Genomic DNA, 27377 nt, shown 5'->3' with positions numbered 1-27377 from the left:
TGACAGCTGATGGGGCAGGCATTGCAGATCCAGGGCTGGGGTGTTGGAGCATTTTTTTCTTGGTTGTGCATTGTCAATGTTTTTTGTTGCAGATGTGATTTTTGAGCTGATAAGGGAATGGTCAGAATCCACTTGAAGTTGTACAAAGAGCATTTCAATGTAAAGTGGAGCGATAAAGTGGAGCGATGAAAAAAAGAAGCCAAGTTAGAAGCAAGAATTGGTGAATGTTGGGCTCCAGCACCTTTCCAATTGTGCCTATTTGCTTGATGCTTGACAAGGTTGCCCCACTTGCTTCTCCTTTTGTGTTTGATATCACCACTTTAAACGGCTGTTGAGTTTTTCTAACTTGTTTTGAGAGGTATTTTGTAATGCAGCGGTTGAGGGAGATTGTTCAACAATGAACTGAATATCCATATTGCCTTCCCAAGCTAGCAAAATGGCTGGATTGTAGTCATTGGTCCTGACTTCTGTACTACTCCGTGGTAGATCATGGAGTCTGCCGTGAGGTTTGAGTGCTTTCCGGCCAGCAATGGCCTCAGCCACATCTCGGATTACCACCATGGTTTGTTCTTTTCTGGGAAATCCAAAGCAACATACTATCACCACTTTGTTTTTGATTTTCTTGGATCTTAGACAGTACTTGTTGCATTTATGTTGCTGCCATTTCAAGACCCGCTCTCTGAGTACAGGTGCTATCAGGTCATTTGTAATGGTACAGGCGGCATGTTGATTAATGTACTGTGCAATTTGTGAGTTGGGGGAAACTCAAATAAGTGATGCACCTTCCACTCAAAGAAGCATGTGGAAGTGCTGCATTCCACAACCCTGGTACTCTCTGCACCAAAAGGAATGTGTAACTTTCCACAGAGGGCCATTTGGGGATGTGATAAAATTCAAGATTGCAAGAAACTTGTTGTGCATGAACCGAGATACACTGACAGGATCTTGTGTGACAAGTTCACTGATGGGCATGTTTGTAAACCCTGGTCCATTCACCTCCTTTATGTATTGTCCCAGGTCAGTCCAGGTCCTCCGTTAATCTGGCAAAGATTGGCCTGATGCTGCAGGTGAAAGATATATTGCTGATTCAGCCTAAATTGCGCGTGGCATGACTGAAGCTGAGCTTTGGCAAACTGTTGGATTCAAATGGGGCGTCCGTTCAGCATGCATTCCATGAATTCTGTGAGTGTACAAGTCTGGGAAACACAGTAGGTCTAGTTTCTTCCCCCCAGTCTTTCAGAGCTTCATCCTGTATGTGCAGCATTTGGTAAAGATCAGTAGCTGTACCTTTCTTCCTTTCACTGTGTATGGGATTGTGGCAAAGTGGCTGCTGATTATGAACAGGTGCAGAGGTGATGCGGTGCAGAAATAATCCCAAGTGAAAAACTGTAATCCAATGTGGAAACGTTATTTTTATTGTCAACACAAATTCTGGTCTGGCGACCAAACAATAATCCTCCAGCAATACACCCCTGGTGTAAAGCTCGGCAGGAAAATGATAATAATGATTTCTAAACACAACAAATAATATCACGTTATCTATTCCCACAATACTACATACACAAATCACCAGTCTGGGTGCGTGCAGTAGTGCTCAAGGTGGATGATAACAAATAACAGTGACAGTGGTGTTGTTGTTCTGGGTAGTGCTAGCCCAAGATGACAGCTCCGGAGACGTGTTAGCCGTCTAGTGAATTTATAAACAAAAGACAATTACTAACAGTGCTACAAACAAACAAAACACTCATAAATACTTGTATCTCTTTTTGGGAACTCTCCCGGTCCTTCCAGTTCTGTGCTTCTCTGAACCCAAGCGAAGGAAAAGATTTACAATTCTCCGGCCCCTTTATGTGATCATGCATGACCCCTTGGTAAACAATTATAGCTGACTCTATTGCCTGCAGCTGCTACCTTGTTTACCTTCCGGGTCAATACGTTCCTGCAACGGAGCCTCGCCTTTTTCCAGGCTGACAGACTTCAAGACCCAGGAAATGAACTGTCAGGCCAACCCGTCCAAAGCCTTTCCCTTTCGCTACTTAGCGCCCTCACAGGTCGGGAGGGAGATTTACAACCAGAACTCATTATATTTCTGTCACAGGGATGTATTGTGTAATTGTAGTAAATGACAGCCTCTTTATCTGATTGAACCTTACGTAGCAAAGGTTCTTTGTGGTGAGGTTGTTCTTTGATTGTTTCCTCCAGAGTGATTTCATCATCATCTTCTTCTTCATTGTCAGAATGACATTGAAATGTGTTCAAGTTGTGATTAGTAAGCAAGTTGACAGTTTTGTGGCAAGACGGTGTCTTTGTAGAAAGGATTGATTTCTTTCAACTTCCGTGAAGCATTATAAACTTTATTGACATCCACAATGTCTTCCCATACAGTTTTGGACTTTGTTGGTGCACTGCGTACCAGGGTGTGGAGTTCCAAGTCATCTGGCAAGGCTTGGCTTGGTTTCACACATTCTGTGGTTTTACAGTGTAAATGTATGAAAAGAAGACAGATGCAGCCATAATACAGTCAAATAATACAGTCACTTCTGTTAATGTCACACTCAGCTCCAGTCAGGAGCACAGTGCTCTAATCACTACTCCACAGATGCAGTAAGTGAAGGATCACTAGTGTCTCGTTGTATAACTATTTTTTTTTTGTTTTTTTCCATGAAACTTGTACTTTTTATATAGATATACAAATGTAATTGCTCTGGATAAAAGAATCAGCCAAATCAATTAATATGATATATTTTTCTGGCTTGCTATTTATTAATTTATTTATACATTTGTAATATAAACATGTATTAATGTCTACCTTTTTTCACATTTGATATAAGAAAGTTTCAAACTTTTGGTACTGGTACAGATGGTAATTCTAACTGATTTAGTTTTGCCGCTGCAACATGGTGAAAACAGCAAAACACTTTGAGCTGTATAGAGAGTCAGATTTTCCTCTCCTTCCCCACCTCTGACTCCACCATCCCCTCCTGTATCTCTACCTGACTGTCTGCTATCTCCTCCTGGATGAACTCGTATCACCTCAAACTCAACCTCTCTAAATCTGACCTCCTTTTCTTTCCCTCCTCCTCCTCCTCCTCCCCCTCCTCTGATCTCTCTATCTCCATTCCTCTGGAATCTACCACACTCTCTCCCTACTCCTCAGTTAACAACCTTGGAGTCAACCTGGACCCCTGCCTGTCTTATTCCCAGCACATCTCCACCCTGGCACGCACTTGCTGATTCTTCCTGAGCAACATACGAAGAATCCGACCCTTCCTCAGCAACTACGCCACCCAGCTCCTGGTACTCTCCCGCATAGACTACTGCAACTCCCTCCTGGCTGGCCTTCCTGCGTCCGCCACCCGTCCGCTCCAGCTCATCCAGAATTCCGCTGCTCGCCTGGTGTTCTCTCTGCCTCGCTTCTCCCACGCAACTCCACTGGCTCCCGATCACCACTCGCATCCAGTTCAAGACTCTTGTGCTAGCCTACAGATGCCTTGACCAGACTGCACCCAGCTACCTCCAGACCCTCATCTCTCCCTACACCCCCACTCGACCTCTCCGCTCCTCCTGCACCAGAAGACTGGCTGTACCTCCTCTACGCTCCCCTGCCTCCAGAGCCCGCTCCTTCTCCACCCTCGCCCCACAGTGGTGGAATGACCTTCCTACAGATATCAGGACTGCCCAGTCCCTGACCACCTTCTGGCACCTCCTCAAGACTCACCTCTTCAGACAGCACCTGTGTAGCAATTCCCATGCTACATAATGTGGGTGTAAGTCTCACCCACCTGTCCCTTTAATTAGGGTCAGTAGCCTGGCCAGGTCAAAACTTCATTTCCCATAGTTCCTTGCAACCACCCTCTATTCATCCTCTCTCCCCATTGGCTCATTCAGATTTCCACCCCTCCAATCTCAGAGCTCCTTAGTAGCCAGCACTTGTATTAAAGCTGGCTAATCAGGCCTGAGGGAGACTCCCTTTCTCAGAGGAATCCATTTAACTACAGCATTTTCTCTACTTAAATTTCAGTGAATCCATTAACATCCTTAGATAATTCCAGTGCATCCGTTTATTTTCTTTTGTCACTGCGCTTTGTCTAAACTGCTCTTTTTGTTTTCACTGTTACTTGTTTAAGTTTAGCTGTTTTTCTAGGTCTGTTTAGAGTTTGTTGTTTTATGTGTGACAGCCTCCATTTTTTTCCTGATCCTCCTGATTTTTTCCAAAACAACTGTTCACCATTCAACTCAACACTACTGGACAGTCTCAACAATTTCAACGTACTCAATGTTTTCAACCTTCTACAATCACCATCAGTTCGGGACACTTTGCTGGACTGCCTTATTTGTGGGTGAGATCATTTCTTTTTTGTTTGGATTTTTTCTACTTTAATTTGATACTTTGTTTCCTGTATTTTTTGTTATTTTGTTACTTTGTATGGATTTCAATTACCCTGCTTTACTGGACTTGTTGGGCCTACCTGTCATTTTCCCACCATTGCCATAGAGTTTTTCGTCTGTATCTATTTATTTATCCTTGGTCTTTATCTGTGTGTGTTGTGTTTGTGAGTGTGGGTTTATTGGGGACCCTCCGGACACTACATTAATTTCTGTTTGGTGATACTGTTCAGCCTTCTGTTTGTCCCTACATCTGTACCAGCTTTATTCTTACCTGTTACCTGCAATTATTTGAATTCCTTACTTATCATTATTCATTTCATTCATTTGTTCATTTTTTCATTTGTTGACATTATTGTTCACAATAATAAACTGATTGTTCGTGAAATTGACACCTCTGACGTCCCTGCTTTTGCTGTCTGTCACTCTTGCTGACTTATTTAGCTATAGGAATAGGGCCAGTAGTTTCTCCTTAGGGAGGACAGTGCAACTGCTTCTCAGTTGTGCAGAGTGATCGTTACAGAATTGGTGGCCCATACGGGGACCCTTTGTGTCATTAAATTCAAATCTAAATTCATCAGTTTAAATTGTTGGGAACTTAATGTCAGAAATGGAAAATCAGACCTTGACTTCGCTAAACTTCTCTGAGATTGGAGATAGACCCCATGTGACTATCAGAGAGCCTATCACAGAGAGAACCACCCGCATTAGTGACCTGTACATTACACAGGAAGGGGCAGATCTTTCTGGAGGCGATGATGATGAAGGGAACCTTACTGACAGTGTTGTGATAGGGCAATTGACTGAGTACTGTTCCCATCTCACTGACCGTGTTGAGCAACTGGAAACACAGCTGTCTGAGTTACAGGAGAGCAGCATTAATCGTGAACAGGTCCTGCGAGGTTACATCGAAGGACGCTTCACAGATATGGAGAATCGAAGGCAAGAGGCCCTTGATGAAATGGATCTGGAAGTGGTGAAGTGCCTGAAACGCCGGGATGTGCTGTGGGGAGAAGAGCTGAAGAAACTCTTCAAAAAGACCAGCACCCCTCGTCTGCCACTTTCTTTGCCGTCTCTCTCCTCTAGAAAGCAGTCTGCACCACAACAGTTCTCCTTTGACGGTGGCTCTGCTGATTACCATGGCTCCAGAAATGAAGGAAGTCTTTCCCAAGCAAAGCTGCCCATTAAAATCAACTTCCCAGAGTTTGGCAGGGAGGCCAGCAGCGATGCCATTGACTTCCTGGACAAATGTGATGAATTCCTTGCGTTACGGCCCATGACACCAAATGAGATCATGGCCACCATGTCCAGTGTGCTGAAAGGCTCAGCAAAGAGCTGGTGGGTCGCGGAGCGCAAGGGAATCCAGTCTTGGGAACAATTCAAGGCTGTCTTCCGTCAAGCTTTTCTGCCGTCTGACTTCCAGACCGAAGTGGAAGACCGACTTCGCTCCAGAGTCCAGCTGCCTGACGAGCGAATCCTTGACTTCGCCTATGACTATCGTGCCCTATGTCTGCGCTGGAAGCCAGACTTGGAGGAGACTGAGTTGGTTTGTCGCATTCTAAACAGCTGTAATCCCAAACTGGCAAGCTCCCTTAGGGGAACAGTGAAGACAGTGGCAGAACTGGTGCGCATCGGGACCCAGGTGGAGAGAGACAACGCTGCTCAGCGGGAATACTGGGTCAAGGCAAAATCCAGCAAAGCCATTCAGGACAATAGGTGCCATAAAGGAGCTATGAAGAAGCCGGCAGAAGTCAGCATGGTGAGAAGCCAGAAGAAGAAAAATATAGTTCCTGCTGCAAGCCTGACTCTGCTGATCGTGGATGTGGGCGTTCGAGGGCTCCAAGGGCCTGCAGTCCTGGACACTGGGAGCACCTTCACTCTAATGAGAGAGAGTCTCTGGAGGAAGATCGCTCATCCAGGGGAAGAGCTGGAGTCTGCACAGGACCAGTATTTCATGCTGGCGGATGGACAGTCACACCAGGCCAAAGGTCAAGTTCGCCTCACTTACCTTCTCCACGGAGAGATCTGGTTTCTAGGCACATATGTCCTACAGGATCATCACCTGACGTTTCCCCTTGTTCTAGGCTTGGATTTCTTGGAGAAAACTCATACCCAGATTGACATTGTCAATAGGCAGTATGGTGTCAAACATCAGAAGGATTTCTCCTACCATCCTTTTTTGCCACGGTATGAGGGGGAAGCTTCCTGGGACAGGTCCTTATCGAGTGTCAGCCTCTACTTCCATACATCTTGCCAGCCACCTACCACCTCTGATCCAAAACCATGCCAACCGGCGAAGGTGACCATGACCATCACCTCAGCTGAACCATCTCCTGTCGAGCAACAACTCCAGAACCTCCAGCAAAAGTGGTCTTCAGTCTGCACTGATAAGTTGGGAATGACAACAGTCACCCGTCACTCCATCTCCACCGAGGACGAAGTCCCTGTTCGGGGTCGACTGTATAGAGCGTCTCCACTGAAGAAGGCTTTAATCACGGAACATGTCCAAGACATGCTTCTGGACGGAGTTATAGAGCCATCTAACTCCCCATGGTCCTCTCCAGTGGTGCTCACAGAGAAGAAAGATGGTGGTTACAGGTTCTGTGTGGACTACAGAAAGCTGAATGCAAAGACTGTCTTTGATGCATATCCCATGCCCCTCATTCATGACATCCTGGAGTCCCTGAGTGGTGCTGCGGTATTCAGTTCCATTGATCTACGCTCGGGTTACTGGCAAGTGGCGATGGACTCAGCAAGCAGAGCGAAGACTGCGTTTACCACACCCTTTGGTTTTTATCAATTTAATGTAATGCCATTTGGGTTAAAAAATGCTGCAGCCACTTTTCAACGGCTGATGGAGAGAGTGTTAGGAGACCTCCGAGGGAAGATCTGTTTCGTCTACATAGATGACATCATTGTCTATTCACCAAACTCCGCACAGCATCTTCAAGACCTCGAAGCTGTCTTCCACAAACTTCATCTGGCCCGTCTTACTCTCAATCTCAAAAAATGCCACTTCTTTAAACACACTCTCCATTTCCTTGGTCATGTGGTTTCAGGTGAGGGTGTAGCTGCTGATCCCCACAAGCTCCAAGCCATCCAGGAATATCCCATTCCTACCAACTTGAAGGAGGTTCAACGGTTCCTAGGTTTGGCAGGGTGGTACCACAAGTACATCCCCAGGTTTGCGGATATTGCTGCCCCACTTAACAACTTGAAAAAGAAAGATGTCCCCTGGAAATGGACAGGAGAGTGCCAGAAGAGTTTCAAACTCCTCCAAGAAGCTTTGATCAGTCCTCCAGTCCTCGCTCACCCGGACATCAACAAGACGTTCAGAGTCTTTACTGATGCCAGCGATATAGGACTAGGAGCGGTTCTGACTCAGCTAGAAGGAGATGATGAGAAGGTAATAGCCTACGCCTCCAAATTACTGAACTCTGCCGAAAAAAACTACTCCACATCTGAAAAGGAGTGTCTCGCTGTCGTGTGGGCAGTAGAAAAATGGCGGCATTATCTGGAGGGGATGGAGTTTGAGGTTGTCACTGACCACGCTGCACTCTCCTGGGCATTCAATAACCCAAAAACCTCTTCCAGACTGACCCGCTGGACTCTTCGCCTACAACAATTCACTTTTACCGTTATTTACAGGAAAGGTAGTCTGAATCTTGTACCTGATGCACTCTCCAGAGCTCCACTTGTACCACCTTCAACTCCTTCTGCATCAGTGTGTGCTAGCAATGCCCCTGCGAGTAGCATGGATCTTCCCACCACCATGGACCAGATTGCGGCCGCTCAGTCCAAAGACCCAGCTATCTCTGACATCATCAATGACATTGCTTCCAATACTGCCAATGATAACCGCATCTCCTTCATCCAACAGCAGGGACTTGTGTATCGCCGGGTGCCCATTCCTAAACAAGGATTCCGATACCAGCTGGTAATTCCGGAACAGCTGACGGATTCCTTCCTCCACCACTACCATGACAACCCTTTGGGAGGTCACCTGGGCAGGATGAAGACCCTGTTGCGCATGCTGGAGGTTGCATGGTGGCCCTCCATCCGTAAAGATACATGGCACCACATAAAGGAGTGTCAAACCTGCCAGAAGTACAAACCGTCCAACACCAAACCTGCAGGTCAACTCCAGTCCACTACTGTGAAGGAGCCCGGAGAGATGCTGGGTCTGGACCTAATGGGACCTTTCCCCAGAAGTAAAAAAGGTAACACTTACATCCTGGTCATTGTTGATTACTTCACAAAGTGGGTTGAGCTGTTTCCATTGCGGGACAGTAAGACCACCAAGATTGTGAACATTTTGACGCAGGAAATATTCACTCGATGGGGAACACCGCAACACATTCTTTCAGACCGTGGACCTCAGTTCACGAGCCAGCTACTCGCAGAGGTGTGCAAGACCTGGGGAGTAGTACAAAAACTCACCACCAGCTACCACCCACAGACCAACCTGACAGAACGCGTGAACCGCACCTTAAAGACCATGGTTGCATCTTTCGTCGGGAAAAACCATCAGCTGTGGGATCAGTGGCTACCCGAGTTTCGTTTCGCCCTCAACACAGCCAAACATGAAACCACTGGCTTCTCTCCTGCAGTACTAGCGCTCGGAAGGACCATCAGAGGCCCATTGGACCGATTAATCGCTGTTGCTCCTGCTCCATCCACCGATCCCTACCAACTGCTAGATCGCCAGCAGCAGATTGCCGAAGAGGTGAGGGATCACGTTGCCAAAGCTCAGAAACGGCAAGCTCGAAATTACAATGCCCGGAGAGCACACTGTCAGTATGAAGAAGGTGAGTTAGTCTGGATAAGATCTCACCCCTTATCTGATGCCTCCGGAAAGTTTTCCGCAAAACTTGCCCCTAAATGGTTTGGGCCAGCTCTTGTAACCAAGAGACTTGGACCCAACAACTACAAAGTCAAGTGGGGGGAGCCAGATTATTTCAAAGAGGATACTGTCAATATTGTTAATTTAAAACGCTACTATGGCGTTCGTCCCTTGCACCTCCAGTGTGGGGGGGGGGGGGGGAATATGTAGCAATTCCCATGCTACATAATGTGGGTGTAAGTCTCACCCACCTGTCCCTTTAATTAGGGTCAGTAGCCTGGCCAGGTCAAAACTTCATTTCCCATAGTTCCTTGCAACCACCCTCTATTCATCCTCTCTCCCCATTGGCTCATTCAGATTTCCACCCCTCCAATCTCAGAGCTCCTTAGTAGCCAGCACTTGTATTAAAGCTGGCTAATCAGGCCTGAGGGAGACTCCCTTTCTCAGAGGAATCCATTTAACTACAGCATTTTCTCTACTTAAATTTCAGTGAATCCATTAACATCCTTAGATAATTCCAGTGCATCCGTTTATTTTCTTTTGTCACTGCGCTTTGTCTAAACTGCTCTTTTTGTTTTCACTGTTACTTGTTTAAGTTTAGCTGTTTTTCTAGGTCTGTTTAGAGTTTGTTGTTTTATGTGTGACAGCCTCCATTTTTTTCCTGATCCTCCTGATTTTTTCCAAAACAACTGTTCACCATTCAACTCAACACTACTGGACAGTCTCAACAATTTCAACGTACTCAATGTTTTCAACCTTCTACAATCACCATCAGTTCGGGACACTTTGCTGGACTGCCTTATTTGTGGGTGAGATCATTTCTTTTTTGTTTGGATTTTTTCTACTTTAATTTGATACTTTGTTTCCTGTATTTTTTGTTATTTTGTTACTTTGTATGGATTTCAATTACCCTGCTTTACTGGACTTGTTGGGCCTACCTGTCATTTTCCCACCATTGCCATAGAGTTTTTCGTCTGTATCTATTTATTTATCCTTGGTCTTTATCTGTGTGTGTTGTGTTTGTGAGTGTGGGTTTATTGGAGACCCTCCGGACACTACATTAATTTCTGTTTGGTGATACTGTTCAGCCTTCTGTTTGTCCCTACATCTGTACCAGCTTTATTCTTACCTGTTACCTGCAATTATTTGAATTCCTTACTTATCATTATTCATTTCATTCATTTGTTCATTTTTTCATTTGTTGACATTATTGTTCACAATAATAAACTGATTGTTCGTGAAATTGACACCTCTGACGTCCCTGCTTTTGCTGTCTGTCACTCTTGCTGACTTATTTAGCTATAGGAATAGGGCCAGTAGTTTCTCCTTAGGGAGGACCGTGCAACTGCTTCTCAGTTGTGCAGAGTGATCGTTACACCTGTAGAACTCCTCTTTTCCCTCTGGACACTTTATCACTCTTCCTTAATGCGCTTTAACTTGCACTCATCTGCTCCCTATTTTACTGCATTTAATCCTGTACTTTAGAGTACTGTAATCTGTCACAAGTGTTATTTAATCTGTAGTATTTTGTATTTAATTTTTTCCTGATGTAACTATCACTGACATTGTTATCTGCTCCGTTATTGAATCGTATTTTGTCATATACTTGTACTTGCTAGAACCGAAGTCATTGTATTTTATCTTGCTCTTAATTGTATTAATACTTTGTGGCAATGTGTCCCGCCCCTGTGTGCATTTCTGTGTTATATGTTGCCTGTGGTGTTGGTGTATTGTAGTTGGCTGCACGGGATATAAATGGGTGTGTGCAGCACGAGTATTTAAAATGTATAATTGTATTTAAGCACGAGGATTGCACATCACTTCACGTGCATTTAAAGTTTTTAATATGTGAGCACGAGGTTGCACATAATTAATTCACGTGCTGGGATTCAAGTGAATAATTAATTAGTAATTGAATCCTGGCACAACAGTATATATAGATGCATGAAGCACTCACTCGGGGTTGTGTGTTCGGCGAGTGGAGAACGGGTGTGGAGAGGTAAAATAAACGAGAATAAAAAGAATAATAATAATAATAATAATAATAATAATGTGTTTAGACTCACTGTGTTTGTTTGTCTGTTCGTCCTCTGTTTGTTTAGTGTTAATCCGTTTTGTATGTATTTATTTTGGCCTCAAGTGCCGTGTCCTGTTTTCTGTTTAAAACCTTTTGTTTGTTTATTGAACGCACTGAGCGCAGCCATTGCGTCTCAGTTTCAAGCCCAGTACCGTCTGTCTGTGTGATTCTTTCTGGTCTGAAGTCCTCCCTGCAGCTAGTCTGTCACATACTTACTGTGATTCTTCAAATGTATTTCTGTTTAAAACTGTAAGTTGCCCTGGATAAGGGCGTCTGCTAAGAAATTTTATATATATATATATGTGACGGATTGCCTCTTTGTCAGTTTTCACTCCTTCAAATAAACACGTATATCACCAGGATGCCAGAAAACGCTGTGGTGAGAATTAGCCTGTAACACCAGCAGAGCAATAAACCACTTCTGTATTTTTGTCACATGGAGGGGGAATCTGGTCTGTGTGCTCACTGGTAGTGTTTCAAAACGGACCAGATGACCAGATGTTCAGATAGCATTTGAGGAAAAGGTTAGTTATCAGTCTAATCCAGCATACGAAGCCATTAGTTATATCTAAAAAAAAAAAAAGAAGAAAAAAACATGCACGCACACATTTTTATATGAAGGTATTTTCGTTCTGTGTTAATGAGGAGCCGTAGCCGCACGTCTGTTTATATTTCCATGCGTTATTAAGTATATACACATCAGCTTGATTAGAAAATAAAACCAAACCTTTTTACTACCGTACACTGAATGCATCCCAAGGCTGAAAAACGTCTCAACTCATCACACCTCCCTGTATTTTATCTTTGTGGCGGAGTGTCCCGCCCCTGTGTATTTATTTATTATTATTTGTATTTTTGTTTGCGGCGTGGATAAAAGTGCTGCGTCTTTTGTTATTTGTTTTTTATATTTAAAAACCTGTGAGGATGCGTGGCTGATCAGCTACTGATTATTTAACTAGCTGACAGTCACGCATCCTTACCAAACGCGTGCAGACTGTGGCCGAGAGGTAATAAGATAATTAACAGCTAGTTAACCCCTCGGCCAGAGTATAAGAACCTGCAGCTGTCAGTGCTGCGGGTTTGGGTGTACAGAGAGGAGGTACGGGGAGATAGAGAGGAGACAGACTTTAAAATAACAATTGCTAAAACGTGCTGGATTAGCCAGCATGACACTTACGTGTTTGTCTGTCTGATTCGTTTGGCCCTCGTGCCCTTTGTTGTTTTGTTCAAATCATTTGTTAATAAAAATCAGCTGAATGCCGTTGCGTTCAGTTTCACCCGCCCATCCACTGCTTTGGTTCAGTTACTTCCTGGTCCGTGATGTCACCACATCTCACCACTGCAAGCCATCCTGCCACAGGAAGAACTGGTAAACCTGTCAGTTTTCACCTTCTTAATTTATACTGCATCAAAGCTGATGGGATTGCGACCCCGTAATTCATTGTATGTGCTGTTAACGTTTGCTTTTTGTACACACTCGGGATTATAAATAACTTTAACTTCTTGTGAAAACGTTAAGTGCAAAACAGCATGCATATATATATATATATAGTAAAAGAATCGCACCCACTCGGGTTCTTTGCCCCTTTAAAAATAAACCCAGGACACAGGAAATTGAGGTTTAAGCACTGACGCACTATATTTTATTAATAAACAAACAAAAACAAAACAAACACCTAGCTCTTTTCTTGAGCACTAAACTAAAACACAAAACAGGAAGCTAAACTATATAACAGGACAGCTAAGCTGTTTACCTGCAAAAACCAAAATCAAACAAAAACAAAACACAGTTTTCACACACAAACGTTCACAATTTCACAGTACCTTACTCTCTGTACGCCTGCACACACTTTGGTTGATTCCATTGAATCATTAATAAAGTCAAATATATTCCACATGTTGGAAAATTACATTTTAGCTCAGTACTGGTATTATTGTTTTATACAGTCTTTTTTGCTCATCTTTATCAAGGGTGCCAATCATTTTGGAGGTGACATTGTTCACTAATAATATAATATATATATATATATATATATATATATATATATATATATATATATATAATCTGTTCTGTATTTTAGTGTGGTAGCCAACTGGCAGCATGTGAGGTGACACCAAGGCACTTGGTAGGGTTGAAGAATAGGCATTTTTATTTTCTTAAACAAAAGTTCAAAGTCTCAACAGAACGTTTATGAAAATAAACAAAACAAAAGAAACCCTGCCCACTGATCTCACTTCTTCAACCCTCTCTACTGCTTGCACGAGCTGTCCTCGTTGCAAGGAAAAACATGTTGCTTTAACATAGAGACCAGTCCAAGTTCCATCCAGACGCTGCTGGTAACAGTAACCCTGGTCTCGAAACAAAAGTCTCGCCAGGTAAGGGTCAATGGTTCACTTTCTTTATAATCCACAAGAACAGGTAAATCTTCCAAGTAATCTGTCCCTTGGTCGCCCTCTGCTGGTGAACACTGACACTGACAGCCTGCTGCTTGGCTGGATCCTGACGAACCAACACAAACAAATACAAAACAACTACCACCGTCCGTGTGGTTTGTTTCCTTCCTGGGTATATTAAGCACAGTTCATTAAACCACACAGTCCCGGTTCAACAGAAAAATAAACACCAGTCTGGGTCTTCACTTTAAACCCCAGATGATTACAGCTATTTCAGGGTCCCACTGCCTTTAGAATTAAATGGCGTTTCTGTCCCTGAAATTAAGCAACCAGCCTTACTCAAATAAAACACAGTCCATGAAAAGAATGCGGTTGCTTAAAATAACAGTCCACAAAGCTCAGGCTTTTATTAATTCAGTGCGTGCACACTATAGCGCTGGTATAAAACTTTGCCTATTTAAACTTATTTAGTTTGGCAACAATTAATACAGCTGTAGAAAACGGGTTGAACGCTGCATACAGCAGGCAAGTAAGCAGGTGAGTAACAGTCCATTTAATACGGTGACTTTCTTTTAAAACAGGTACACACAGAACACTGTCTTTCTTTTCAAAGAAACCAAGCACAAATGGATCCCGCAAGTCTGCGGTCTCAGTTACTCACTGAAGAGATCTGTTTGGCGAGTGCACCAGCTGCACTTCATTCCAGACTGCAGACGCGTTGCAGCTTCCTCCGGCCAGACCAAAATATAAGCCCTACTCGCTTTTTATTTTGGAGTCACTCCACACAGGTACCTTCGGTTCTGGAATAAAGTCATCCTTTCTGGTCACCAACACTGTCGCCCTTTTTAATCTCTGTTCCCGTACTTCTGCACAACGAAGCACGCCGCTCTTGTCTCTGTTCCACACCACTTAAACAGTTGCTGTACAATCTGTACTCAGCTAATGAAACGGACCGACAACACCACTCGGTCTTTCAAAACTGCTGCTATACAAAAAGTACCTTTCACAATTACCTTCCCCCTTTCTAATTGCTGACCTGCCTTTTAAAACCCCCTGGATTCCCGAGGACATGTCACCTGACTATTGACCTTCGGAATCATGGGAGTTGAAGTTTCTTTATTTACTATTCCGTTCTGCCACCGTAACGCCCGTCTTTCTAGTTTTGAGCTTTGGGGGAAGATATCAGCATCCCCACGTTTCTGATATCTTCCTCGTGCGCTCAACGCTGACGGTCTGTTACAATATATATATATATATATATATATATATATATATATATATATATATATATATATATATATATATATATATATATATATATATATATATATATACCGGGAAACTGAGGCACTATATATATACATAGTAAATATGTACTGGAGTAGAGGGTCATAGTGGAAAATTATTGCCGAGGGGCATTTAATTTTCCACTATGAGCTGAGTCTGCAGTACATATTTAATATATGAATCAGTAAAGAAAATGTTTTTGAAGTACATAGCGCATAGTTAGCAAAGTCTTTTTGGCATCCAGCTCTCCATAATAATCATAATAATAATATTAAAAGCAGCAATTTAAAATTTACATTAAAACACATAAGAAAGCCATTTTTCAGTCTTGACTTAAAAACGGTACCAATCAGAAATGCAGGCATGTTCATTTGCTTTAGTTTATTTTGGTGCCCAGCAGAACCCGTTAACAGCTTCCACCTAAACCAACAATTCTCAAACTTTTTAAACTTTTAAAATGTATTGTCTTGCATTCAGATTAGCGCCTCTGTTCTGTATTTTACTGTAGTTTTGAGATTACTGATCCCATGATGCCTTTCGGGTTGCCATAGTGTTCACGCATCAATGCCATTTGCATTAAGCAGTGCTTTCAAACAAAACCACTTTTGAAAACAGGATATGCTAATGCCATCATATATACAAAGCTGTGAAACAAACAGGAACACCTGTTATAAGACACCCACGTGGGTTTGGTGTTAATGTGTAAAACATACCATTAAGTTTCCACATTGTACTAGTCAGGACTGATTCTGCTAATTCATTTCTCAAAAAAATATACAATGCATTTTTGTAATATAAGAAAATTCTACAATGCATTTTGTAATTTGAAAAATATGTACAATGCACTTTTGTAATATAAGTAAGGCTTCTGTTTCTCGGTTTTCATTAATTGTATTTTCCGGTGCTTATTTGGAGCTATTTTCGAGTTTTATGTAAATCGTTTTTTTCGGGGCTTTCGTTTTTGATATACTGTATGAAATTAGTGTTTTCGGTTACTTTCCAAAATGCTTAAGTGTTTGTTTTTTTTTTCTGTCAAAAGTAACTCGACAGTACTTGCACACTTACGTTGTACCTTCTTTGCTTTGCTGTCTTCCACAACGAAATCCCTCTGATCACGGGCACATTCTTCTGGGGTTTTTGTGTGTAGGCATTTTTTTACATTTTGCCACAATTTGCAATTCTATTTTAAATCCTCTGTATCTTAACTGTAATACAGCTTCAAATCCCGCTAACAAGTCTCCACTCCTGATTGAAATCTCATTTTAAATCTCGCAAGCGGAGTCTCCAATAGAAATATAGGAATGTGCTGTTACTCAGTAGTTGGGGTGGGTTTAAGTATTCAGAACAAATCAATGATAGATACAAGTCAGGAAGGCGGGACATTGCCCAGCAGCACTGGGAAATGTATTTGTTATTATTTTTGTAGTAGGTTTTATTTTTTTAAGGGATAAAGTCAACGTGAATTGATTAACCATTTCCACTGTTTTTCCGGTGTTTTCCGGTGTTTATTGGCTATCCACCAATTTCATTTTTTTTGTATCGGGTGGGTTTTATCGGTTAAAACTGAAAATCAGAAGCCCTAAATATAAGAAAAAACTACAATGCATTTTTTGTAACATGATAAAAATCTACAGTGTATTTTCATAATATAATTGAAAGATTTTGCAATGTGTGAAACAGAGTCACCATTGAAGAAACCCATTTATGGGGGTAATATATATATATATATATATATATATATATATATATATATATATATATATATATATATATATATATATACAGTGAAAGCATGGGAAAGCATAGGTAAGCTTTGTAAAGCACAGCGAGGTATGGTAAAGCATATTAAAAAAACAAAACATGGTAAACTAACCCTTATAAAAGATCATAAAATCCAACCACAGGAACTGAAAAATCCAGAAAAACTGTCAACATAGGCAAATCATCAACAGTCTAATTATATTGACGACTTTAATATGCCACACATGCAATTAATTTCAAATAGGAAGAGAAAAGGAACACAGAGCCACAAGTGGTAAAATGCAGGAGACTTTTTTAGAGGTTGTTTAAGATGCCTAATTCAATGCACCAAGTGGTCTAACATCAAATTACAACAGAGATTTTGAGAAAGTGCACAGACACAATCCTAAAAAGATGTCAAGCTGTTATTGATGTAAAAGGTGGCCAGACCAAATATGAGCATTAAAGACACTGTCAGACTCATGTCAGATGAGTTTGCAAAAATGAATGATTTCTGTATGAATAAATGTTTTTGTGTACAAAGCACAGTAAACGACACATCTTGAGGTGTTCTAATCAATGTGCTCACTACTGCACATGTTTATTATTTATTTAAACACAGAGTAGACATATATACATGTATTTTTATTTAGACAGAGATAATAAATGTACCACCCCAAAGCAACACAAGCTAGACCCCTGTTCTTCTGAGTCTGTATAAAGAGTATCTTTAATTATTTTCTACTGAAGCCTGCAGGAAGTCTTTTAACCACATGTGGCTTACCTGTCAAACTGCTAAAGCCTGCTGTAAACACTCACAAGCCCCCCTCTGCTGCTGTGCAGAGCTGGGAGGGTATATAAAGACAGCACAGCTTTAGTCATCGATTGTCATTCGGTTGGAGTGAAAGACTGCTTAACTGCATTTGAATTTTCAGGTAAGGGCATTTCTAGATCCTTATATGAATATATATTATATGCTTGCATTTACCATAGTTTACCATGCTTTACTACACCTCTCTGTGCTTTACAATGCTTCCCTATGCTTTACTACACCCCTCTGTGCTTTACAATGCTTCCCTATGTTGTACTATAACTCTCTGTGTTTTACAATGCTTCCCTATGCTTTACTACACCTCTCTGTGCTTTACAATGCTTCCCTATGCTTTACTATACCTCTCTATGCTTTACAATGCTTCCCTATGCTTTACTATACCTCTCTGTGTTTTACAATGCTTCCCTATGCTTTACTACACCTCTCTGTGCTTTACAATGCTTCCCTATGCTTTACTATACCTCTCTGTGCTTTACAATGCTTCCCTATGCTTTACTATACCTCTCTGTGTTTTACAATGCCTCCCTGTGCTTTACCACACCTCTCTGTGCTTTACAATGCTTCCCTATGCTTTACTATACCTCTGTCCTTTACAATGCTTCCCTATGCTTAGCCATGCATTTACTGTGCTTTATTACACTTTGCTGTGCTTTTACTGTGGGGATCTTTTATGCTGTATGATGTGACTTGTTCATTTTAAAAGTTTAAGGCATCCTTTTTTTAGTTTTTTTTTTTTCAAATAATAAAAAAAAAAATCTTTATCGGCTGGTTTCACAGACTCTCAATTAGGACTTATTCCTTTGATTGTTAACCTAAATGAACATTGAATAGTCCAAGATTAGTCCTAATCGGGGGTTTGTGAAACCAGCCACTAATGTTAGGTAAGGCAGTCGAAGATTAGAGCTAATTGGGGTCTGTTAAGTGTGTGGCCATGCTCCTTAGTCCTCAAATTCTTCATTACTCATTGAGGCATTTTAATTTTCTTTAGATGCCCTATCCTTGCTTCCTAGTACCAACTCAATATGATTTTCTGTAAGCTGAAGTGTTCAGGGGTTGTCAGGTTTTTCCACCACAACTTTCTTTTCCAGAGAACGGTTCTAAGCAATCTTAATTAAGCATATATGTCGGTGTGAAAAAGTGCACACAAGAAGGATTTAAGTAGAACTGAACAAGTTTCCTTTATTGATTCCAATAATCAAAAAGTCACACTTCTGCAGCCTAATCAGTATCATTAGACACAATAACGAGGCCACTAGTTATGAGCACAAATTAAGCAGTAACTAGTTTTCTGATCTCTGGGAGACCATCGGACATGGCGTTGGTGTGTGTTAATGGAGGATCTTCTTCAATGCTTCTCAAATGGCTGTCTTATATATCTTGCCTAAAAATGTGTGTATGAAGCTAAACCCTGTTTTAGCTTAGCTTAGTTTCTCTTTGTGTCTGCAGTGTTCCAACCAAGGTTAGTCCAGTTCCCAAACCCCACTCAGTTCCTTGTTTTATATCCTGAGTAGTAAACATCTTCCCTCCACTGTTCACCGTTTTAGAAGTTGTTTAAGATGTCAATCTGTTATTGATGCTAAGAGTGGTCATACTAAATATGAGCATGAAAGACACTTTCAGACAGAGCTGTGTCGATATTTCTGAATTAGTTTCATGTAAGATGAGTTTGCAGAAATTAATAGATAATTTCTGCAGCATATATATATATATATATATATATATATATATATATATATATATATATATTCAAAACAAACCACGTTTATTTTAAAACAGGATATGCTAATGAACTCACATTTACAAAGCTGTGAAACAAACAAGAATACCTGTTAGACACCCACATAGTTTTGGTGTTAATGTGTAAAACATACAGTTAAGTTTCCTGCTTGTACTAGGAGAACATTCTGCAATGAACTTTTGTAATTTTTGTAATTTTAAAAATATGTACAATGCGCCACGGTAAACCAACCCTTTTAAGGTTTCCCACACTAAACGAGTGTAATAAAGCACAGTGAAAGCATGGTAAAGCATAGGGAAGCATTGCAAAGCACAGAGAAGTATGGTAAAGCATAGGGAAGCATTGTAAAGCACAGAGAGGTCTGGTAAATCATAGGGAAACATTGTAAAGCACAGAGAGGTGTGCTAAAGCATAGGGAAGCATTGTAAAGCACAGAGAGGTCTGGTAAAGCATAGGGAAGCATTGCAAAGCGCAGAGAGGTCTGGTAAAGCATAGGGAAACATTGTAAAGCACAGAGAGGTCTGGTAAAGCATAGGGAAGCATTGTAAAGCACAGAGAGCTCTGGTAAAGCATAGGGAAGCATTGCAAAGCACAGAGAGGTCTGGTAAAGCATAGGGAAACATTGTAAAGCACAGAGAGGTTTGGAAAAGCATAGGGAAGCATTGCAAAGCACAGAGAGCTCTGGTAAAGCATAGGGAAGCATTGCAAAGCACAGAGAGGTGTGGTAAAGCATAGGGAAGCATTGTAAGCATAGAGAGGTATGGTAAAGCATAGGGAAGCATTGTAAGCATAGAGAGGTCTGGTAAAGCATAGGGAAGCATTGTAAGCATAGAGAGGTGTAGTAAAGCACAGGGAAGCATTGCAAAGCACAGAGATATGGTAAAGCATAGGGAAGCATTGTAAAGCACAGAGAGGTCTGGTAAAGCATATTAAAAAAATAAAATAAACATGGTAAAGTAACCCTTATACAAGTTTCCCACAGTAAAAGCACAGCACACACAGTTAGGTGTGGAACAGGGTTACATTATAAGGGATTTTTTTCTGATTGTCCCACAGACAAGTGCAAGGCAGATCATTGGTATTCCGCAAACAAAGCTAATAATATTCAAATGCACAGTAATATAGAATCATTATTTCCCAAAATCCATACGTAGGCTTTTGTTAAAACTGCAGTTAAAAATGGATATTACTATATGGCATGTATGAAGGCCTGTTTATTATTACCGGTACCTGAAATAAAGGTCCAGGAAACACAGATGATTTATTTATTTATTGTATTTATTTGCATTTATATAGCGCTTTCTATACATCAGAATCTCAAAGCACTGTACAGTATATAGCAGAAAAAAAACACACAATACATTAGTATATCATATTACACACACATCTACTGCAATCAGACCATTTAACAGATTTAAATAACAGTATAATATGAAAATACACACACGCAATAATAATAATAATAATAATAATAATAATAATAATAATAATAATAATAATAATAATAATAATAATAATAAAAGCAGTAATTTAAAAAAACAAAAGAATTGGAAAGCTCCAAGCATACAAACAGTGGTTATGCATAAGCAGAAAATCTATTACACAGCGTTAACATGACTGAAAGTTTGCAACAACAACAAGTTATAAATAACTTTTATCATGCTGGATAAATGTATGAATAATAAATCATTATTGTTTAAACAAACTGAATAGTCTCAATTGCAGGCTACAATCACTTTAAACTTTAGAGCAAGTGAGCTCTAGAATGTGATGAATTACAAACAAGAAAGAACATAAAAACAAGCAATGGAACAACATGGGAGTAAAATGAATTGTGTCTTGTTTAAACTTTTTTTTTTATCGTCCCTAATTCCAACAAAAATTTTGTTGAAAGGATTTGCCCGGTTGGTGAAGGAAGAAAACGGAGATGAAAAACCTCGTGCCCTCGATTCTCATCCTGTCTGCCGTGATCTTGCTGGAGTTTCCACAGGTTATATTTCTATGTTCTTTTCTGGATTTCTCTGCCTGTCTTTCATAATTAAGCTGACTGATAATTTACGTACGGATACAGTGTGCAGGGCTGCCTACAGAAATATTTGACATGCACCCCTCACGTATTGACTGTACAGTATATATTAATATATTTATAATGTATTCATTTATTTCTTCATTTTAAATTCTTTTTAAAACGGCAGCCTCGCAAGCAAGCACAGACCTCGTCGAGGATAGACGTGTGCATTCAATGTTGATTACATTTGTATATAATTGATTGGTGATTATTACAAATAGTTGTTTGTTCTTAAAGAGAGAGACGTAACATTAAAATAAAAACTAAAGTTCTTTTTCAATAGATTCTTGTAGCTACAGTTAATGCTTTTGCAACAAGTCTATTGCAGGAATGCAACATGTTAGACGGTGTTTGTCGTATGGTCAGCTTTTCTGTGTTTTGAATGATATGTATTCAATGAGAGCGCAATGAGACCCTCCAGGGTGGGCGCTACGGGGCTATACCGGACCTTTCACAGGTGCTATAAGGGGGCTCTTACGGCCCTGGGCGATCCGGTATTCCCCAAAACCACCCACCCTGTCGGGTCGTATTGCTTACTTATTTTATGGACCATAAAACAGGTAAAAATCGTTTTGAAAAATCCCACCCCAATTCCACAACCCAAACAGGTAAAGATAGGAACACATAAACAAATGAAACAGTAATGTAATATTAACAGACTGACATCAATACAACAAAACACTTTATTACGTTCACCTTGTGACTCTAGTAATGTAGTAAAGGCATTAACTCAAAGCCCGATGCAGTAATTGTGGGGAAAAAATGCTGCACTTTCCCATCTCCTTTTAAAATGACCTTTGTACATCCAACTTAAAACAGAAACGTCCAATTTAATTACATCAAAACTTTCTGGAGGGTCCCATGGTGTAGCGGCAAAAGCCACTGGGATGGCATAGGCCTAGATAAATCGCATGCCTCGCAGGCACGAATCTAGACTGCTGGTTGTCGGGCCGCATTGCCAACTTAATTTCCCGGTTGGGGATCTCGCCGCCTCTCGGTGCGCGGCTACCCCCTGTCTGCCAAGTGCTGAATTGCTCTCTGTGCGGTCTTGGTGATGACAGCTGTGTGTGATGTGATAGTATGTCTAACACAGCAGCAAACCAGATAGTAACTGAAACCTATACATAGGAAGCATTCTCGCATGGATTCTTTTTCAACAGGTGTGTGTTGTGAATTAGAGTTCATAAAAACCAGGTGAAATTCTTTTTTTATCGGTTTAAAAAAAAAAAGCATATGCCGGTAACATGATCTTAAATTCAGCAGATAGTCATCGGTAAAGAAAATATAGCAAAAACCAGAACCCTTAAATATAATTAATTACTTATTATCAGACTAATTATTATTTATTTCTTAGCCGACGCCCTTATCCAGGGCGACTTACAATTGTTACAAGATATCACATTATTTTTTACATACAATTACCCATTTATACAGTTGGGTTTTTACTGGAGCAATCTGGATTCTTGACCGGAGGGTCGTGGGTTCAATCCCTGGTGGGGGGACACTGCTGCTGTACCCTTGAGCAAGGTACTTTACCTAGATTGCTCCAGTAAAAACCCAACTGTATAAATGGGGAATTGTATGTAAAAAATGTGTAAAAAATAATGTAATTGTATGTAAAAATAATGTGATATCTTGTAACAATTGTAAGTCGCCCTGGATAAGGGCGTCTGCTAAGAAATACATAATAATAGGTAAAGTACCTTGCTCATGGGTTACAGCAGCAGTGTCCCCCACCTGGGATTGAACCCACAACACTCCGGTCAAGAGTCCAGAGCCCTAACCACTACTCCACACTGCTGCCATATATACTAACAACATGAGAAATGGTACTGAAACTCAGTATTCCCCTTGATGCAATGAAAAGAGCATTAGGAACTTCTGTTACAAACTATTTTTTTAAGAAGGCTAAAAATGCTAACAAAGACGACAGCAACACTGCATCGACTACGACTGTGTGGACACAAACACAAAGGAAGCTCTTCCCGGGATGGCATACTGAGAACCGATGAGACGACTCTTGCCTGCTTCTGAGCCAGAATGGACTATTCTTATTACCTATGATGTTTAAGTTCAGTATACAAATAAAATGTGAATTTGTATAATAATTCTTGATTAAGAAAGTCGATATTTTAGTGGCACTCCAGAACCTTCAGATTTCATCCTACAACACTGTTTTGGATTACAATATGTGTAATCGCTCATGCATATTATAAACAAATGGTGTTTCTTCTACTTATGTTTTTATATTTTTGTCTTTTTTTTTTGTTTTGTTTTTCAGACACAATGTTTTAAGGCTTCAATACCGATGGACCTCGCAGGAAATTCCCTTGATGATCAATATGTCGGTTGTAGAAAGGAAATGTTAAAAATCGTCAATAAAAAATATCTTTCATCAGAATTAAAAAAAAAACCAGACTTTAAAAACGCCTGGGACACAGCAAAAAAAACAATGAAAAAAAAAAAGCAGAAGGCACTGAAACTGGAACAAGCCATGGCAATCTATGTTTACACTATGGATGCTGTACATGACCAGTTCAATAAAGCAGTTAGAGAAGGAGGAACACATTACAAAGATTTTCCATTCAAGTCATTGCATTTTCTTTTGACAGACGCCCTGAATACTCTGAGATCCCAGAAGGGTAAATGTTATAAGGTTTTTAGAGGAGTTACTAAAAAGTCTACCGCTGTTGTAGGTGCAATTGTACGATTTGGGCAGTTTGCTTCTACCTCTGTAGACAAAAATGTAGCGAAAGAGTTTGGAACAACAACAGTGTTTGAAATACACACCTGCCTCGGTGTGCTAATTGAAGAATATTCAGATAACCCAGATGAAGAAGAGGTACTTATTCCACCTTTTGAAAAATTTAAAGTGTTGAATGTCAAAGGAAATCAAATCCAACTGGAACACATTCCTGACAAGACGAGTAACTTCAACTGCTTGGGAGGTAAGCAATGATCAAGCGTGTGATTGAGTGGAAGAGCAGCCGTGCTGGAAATGAACTTTTCTAGTTAAAGCAGGGCCAGGATTGGCTTTGTTTTAAAGAGATGCCGTCTCCGTCTTCAGGGATATTGCCTGTTAAGGTTCTGTTAAGATCATTGCTATCTGACACTGTGCGTTTGCATAGAGGTTTTCCGTTTGCTTAATCACGGTCAGCCCCATCGCAATGTTTAACATGCCTTTGTCAAGGGAAAATGTGATTGAAAACAAACTGTGGAAGTAGTGATAGGCTTTTGATGCCATGGTAACCACACTCACTTATTTCTATTTAAATCTATTACTGTGCTTGTGATGTCATTTACTACACAGTTAATGACGTAAGAAAGCAATCTACTGTTCCTGTCTATTTAAACCTTCAGGCATCATGGTATCTAGTCTATTTGTCCATTTATTTTCCTTTATTCTTCAATATTTTACATTATCTAATCTTATTTTTTTCTAAAGCTGCAAGTTTTAGGTCATTCATGTTATGTTTGTTATTTGTAAAGTGCTGAACTATTGGTTCATTTACTGTCTCATTTCTCATGATTGAGAGGTGATTCTGTATTTTTATATATAATGCTGTACCTGTCACTTCGATATATTTTATTTTATTACATTTTTTGCAAACATGAGAGGTTTCTTAAGACTGAATATTTATTCTCTCTATTTGAGATTTCACTTTTATCTTTACATTTGCTCTTACATATGTAAAGATATGCTCTTACAGGTTTTAATGTCCTTTAATGTGTCTGTCATCTGTTTGTGTTTACTGTGGACCAAAATGTCAGCTAAATTGCATCCCTTCTAAAAGCCACAATCAGTGCTTTATGAATTTATTTTTTTCTGAATTATGATGTATGCGTTAATGCTCCAAGTAGATCATACTCTAATACTCAAGCAGATCATACTCTAATACTCAAGCAGATCATACTCTAATACTCAAGCAGATCATACTCTAATACTCAAGCAGATCATACTCTAATACTCAAGCAGATCATACTCTAATACTCAAGCAGATCATTCTCTAATACTCAAGTAGATCATACTCTAATACTCAAGCAGATCATACTCTAATACTCAAGTAGATCATACTCTAATACTCAAGCAGATCATTCTCTAATACTCAAGTAGATCATACTCTAATAGTCAAGTAGATCATACTCTAATACTCAAGTAGATCATTGAGTATATATGCTACTAATTTGTTCTTTTTTTTCATTATATTCCAGTGAAGAAAAACATGCTCCTGTCGTGAAGGATTATGTTACTTTGGTAACAAGTCTCCCTGAAGATGCAAAACACAATGCTGAGTGGCTCTTCTATTTGTTCTACATTCTTTTAGTATACTGTATCTTCCTTGAGAATGATCTGGTCATTACGTTCAGTCTTTGATCAGAAATTTCAATTCTTATTTAAATGGATCTGTGGGAGGCTCCCACTCACACTGTGCATTAATGTGGAGGAGTCAGGGATAATTTTCAGCTTCATTCAGAAAATTAGGAATAGATGAAAGAAGACATGCTGATTACAGCAGTGTGCACGTTTATTAGAACACCTTAAGATTTGTCATTTATTGAGCTTTGCACACACAAAAAATGTGTCAATTTACTACAGAAATTATCATTAATTTCTCATCTTACATGAAACTAATTCAAACCTAAAAACACAGCTGTGTCTTTAATGCTCATATTTAGTCTGGCCACCTTTGGCATCAATGACGTCTTTTTTGGCATTGTGTCTGTGCACTTTCTCAAAATCTCTGGTGTCATTTGATGTTAGACCACTATGTGCTTTAAATTGGCATCATAAACAACTTCTAAAAAGTCTCCTGCATTTCACCGTTGGTGGCTACTGTATGCATTCCTTTTTTCTTCCAATATGAAATGAATTGCATGTGTGGCATATTAAAGTCATCAATATAATTAGACAGTCATGACTTGCCTATTTTGACCATTTTCCAGGACTTTCAGTTCCAGTGGTTTGATTTCATATGCACAACAAATCAAAACTACAGAAGCAACAGGGTTCTCTGATAAATTTACACACTTCTGTATAGTAACTATAGATTAAACTGGCAATGGAAGACTTTACAACCCATGAGCAACATTATCACTGGGAGACCCTTTAAAGGGTTGCTAACCAAGGTTTTAAAACGTATTCCCTATTATTATCCCGTCTTATTTGGCCGCTCTCACTCATGTGAATAAACTAGGCATTGCATGAACACTGGTGAAGTAATCCCACCTGTATTAACATGGTAATGTAGAGGGAGGTCAAGACTGATGCACGCCCCTGTGTAGCACTAAAAAAACATGAATGTAAATGTGATCCATCTCACTCTCCTCTATCTGAGTGTCATCTGCAGCTTAATAAAGCATTTGCAAACTAATAAAGAATGTGGTTTGACTTTAATTTTGAAATGCACATGCAAACGAATATCATGATATGAGCTGTATTTTTTTTCATGGTAAAAAGACTTATTTCACAGCATTTAACGGTCTAAAAATAGGTGTTTTAAGATATTTCACTGATTAAACATAACATTTATTAAAGCCGAAAAAAATGTTCTTGGCACATTCAAAATTGATCATTTTCTTTAGTTAAACAAATGTCCCTAAATATTTACATGCTAAAATTGTAGAATATTTTGTTTTTATGTCCTCCTTTTAAAGGCATACTATTTTTACCTTGAGTGAATTATCAAACAAAACACATAAGGAAATGTAAAAATCACAGACATGTGAAATATTCCTGATCTTTGATACAACTGGTGTCTTTTTCATTGGATACATTTTAAAGAAATCGTGCAGCTCTGTGCAGCGTGTGTTCAATCTTTAACTGGAAGCAAACTAAACCAGCTGCCAGGATCCTAAATGCAGTGTAACTGGTAGTGCTTCAATAAGGCAAACGTTTACTGTATTTATTTTTAAGTGATACAAAATATGGGATACAATGCTTTACCACAATTATTAAAACAGGATATGCTAATGAACTCACATTTACAAAGCTGTGAAACAAACAAGAATACC

At 40.1% G+C, this 27377-nt stretch overlaps 1 long non-coding RNA gene across 1 annotated transcript; it reads left to right on the top strand.

Moving 5' to 3' along the window:
- The first annotated feature begins 17586 nt into the window (after positions 1–17586).
- Positions 17587–26731, top strand: LOC117409797 (uncharacterized). The gene is made up of 4 exons (XR_009310158.1): positions 17587–17662; positions 21192–21287; positions 23647–24313; positions 25578–26731. It is a non-coding gene; the product is annotated as an uncharacterized LOC117409797 (long non-coding RNA).
- The last annotated feature ends 646 nt before the right edge of the window (positions 26732–27377 follow it).

This window comes from Acipenser ruthenus, chromosome 34 (assembly GCF_902713425.1).
Source record: "Acipenser ruthenus chromosome 34, fAciRut3.2 maternal haplotype, whole genome shotgun sequence".
NCBI classification, from domain to species: Eukaryota; Metazoa; Chordata; class Actinopteri; order Acipenseriformes; family Acipenseridae; genus Acipenser; species Acipenser ruthenus.
Note: the sequence above shows the minus strand (reverse complement) of the source record. Positions and strands in the feature narration are given on the sequence as shown.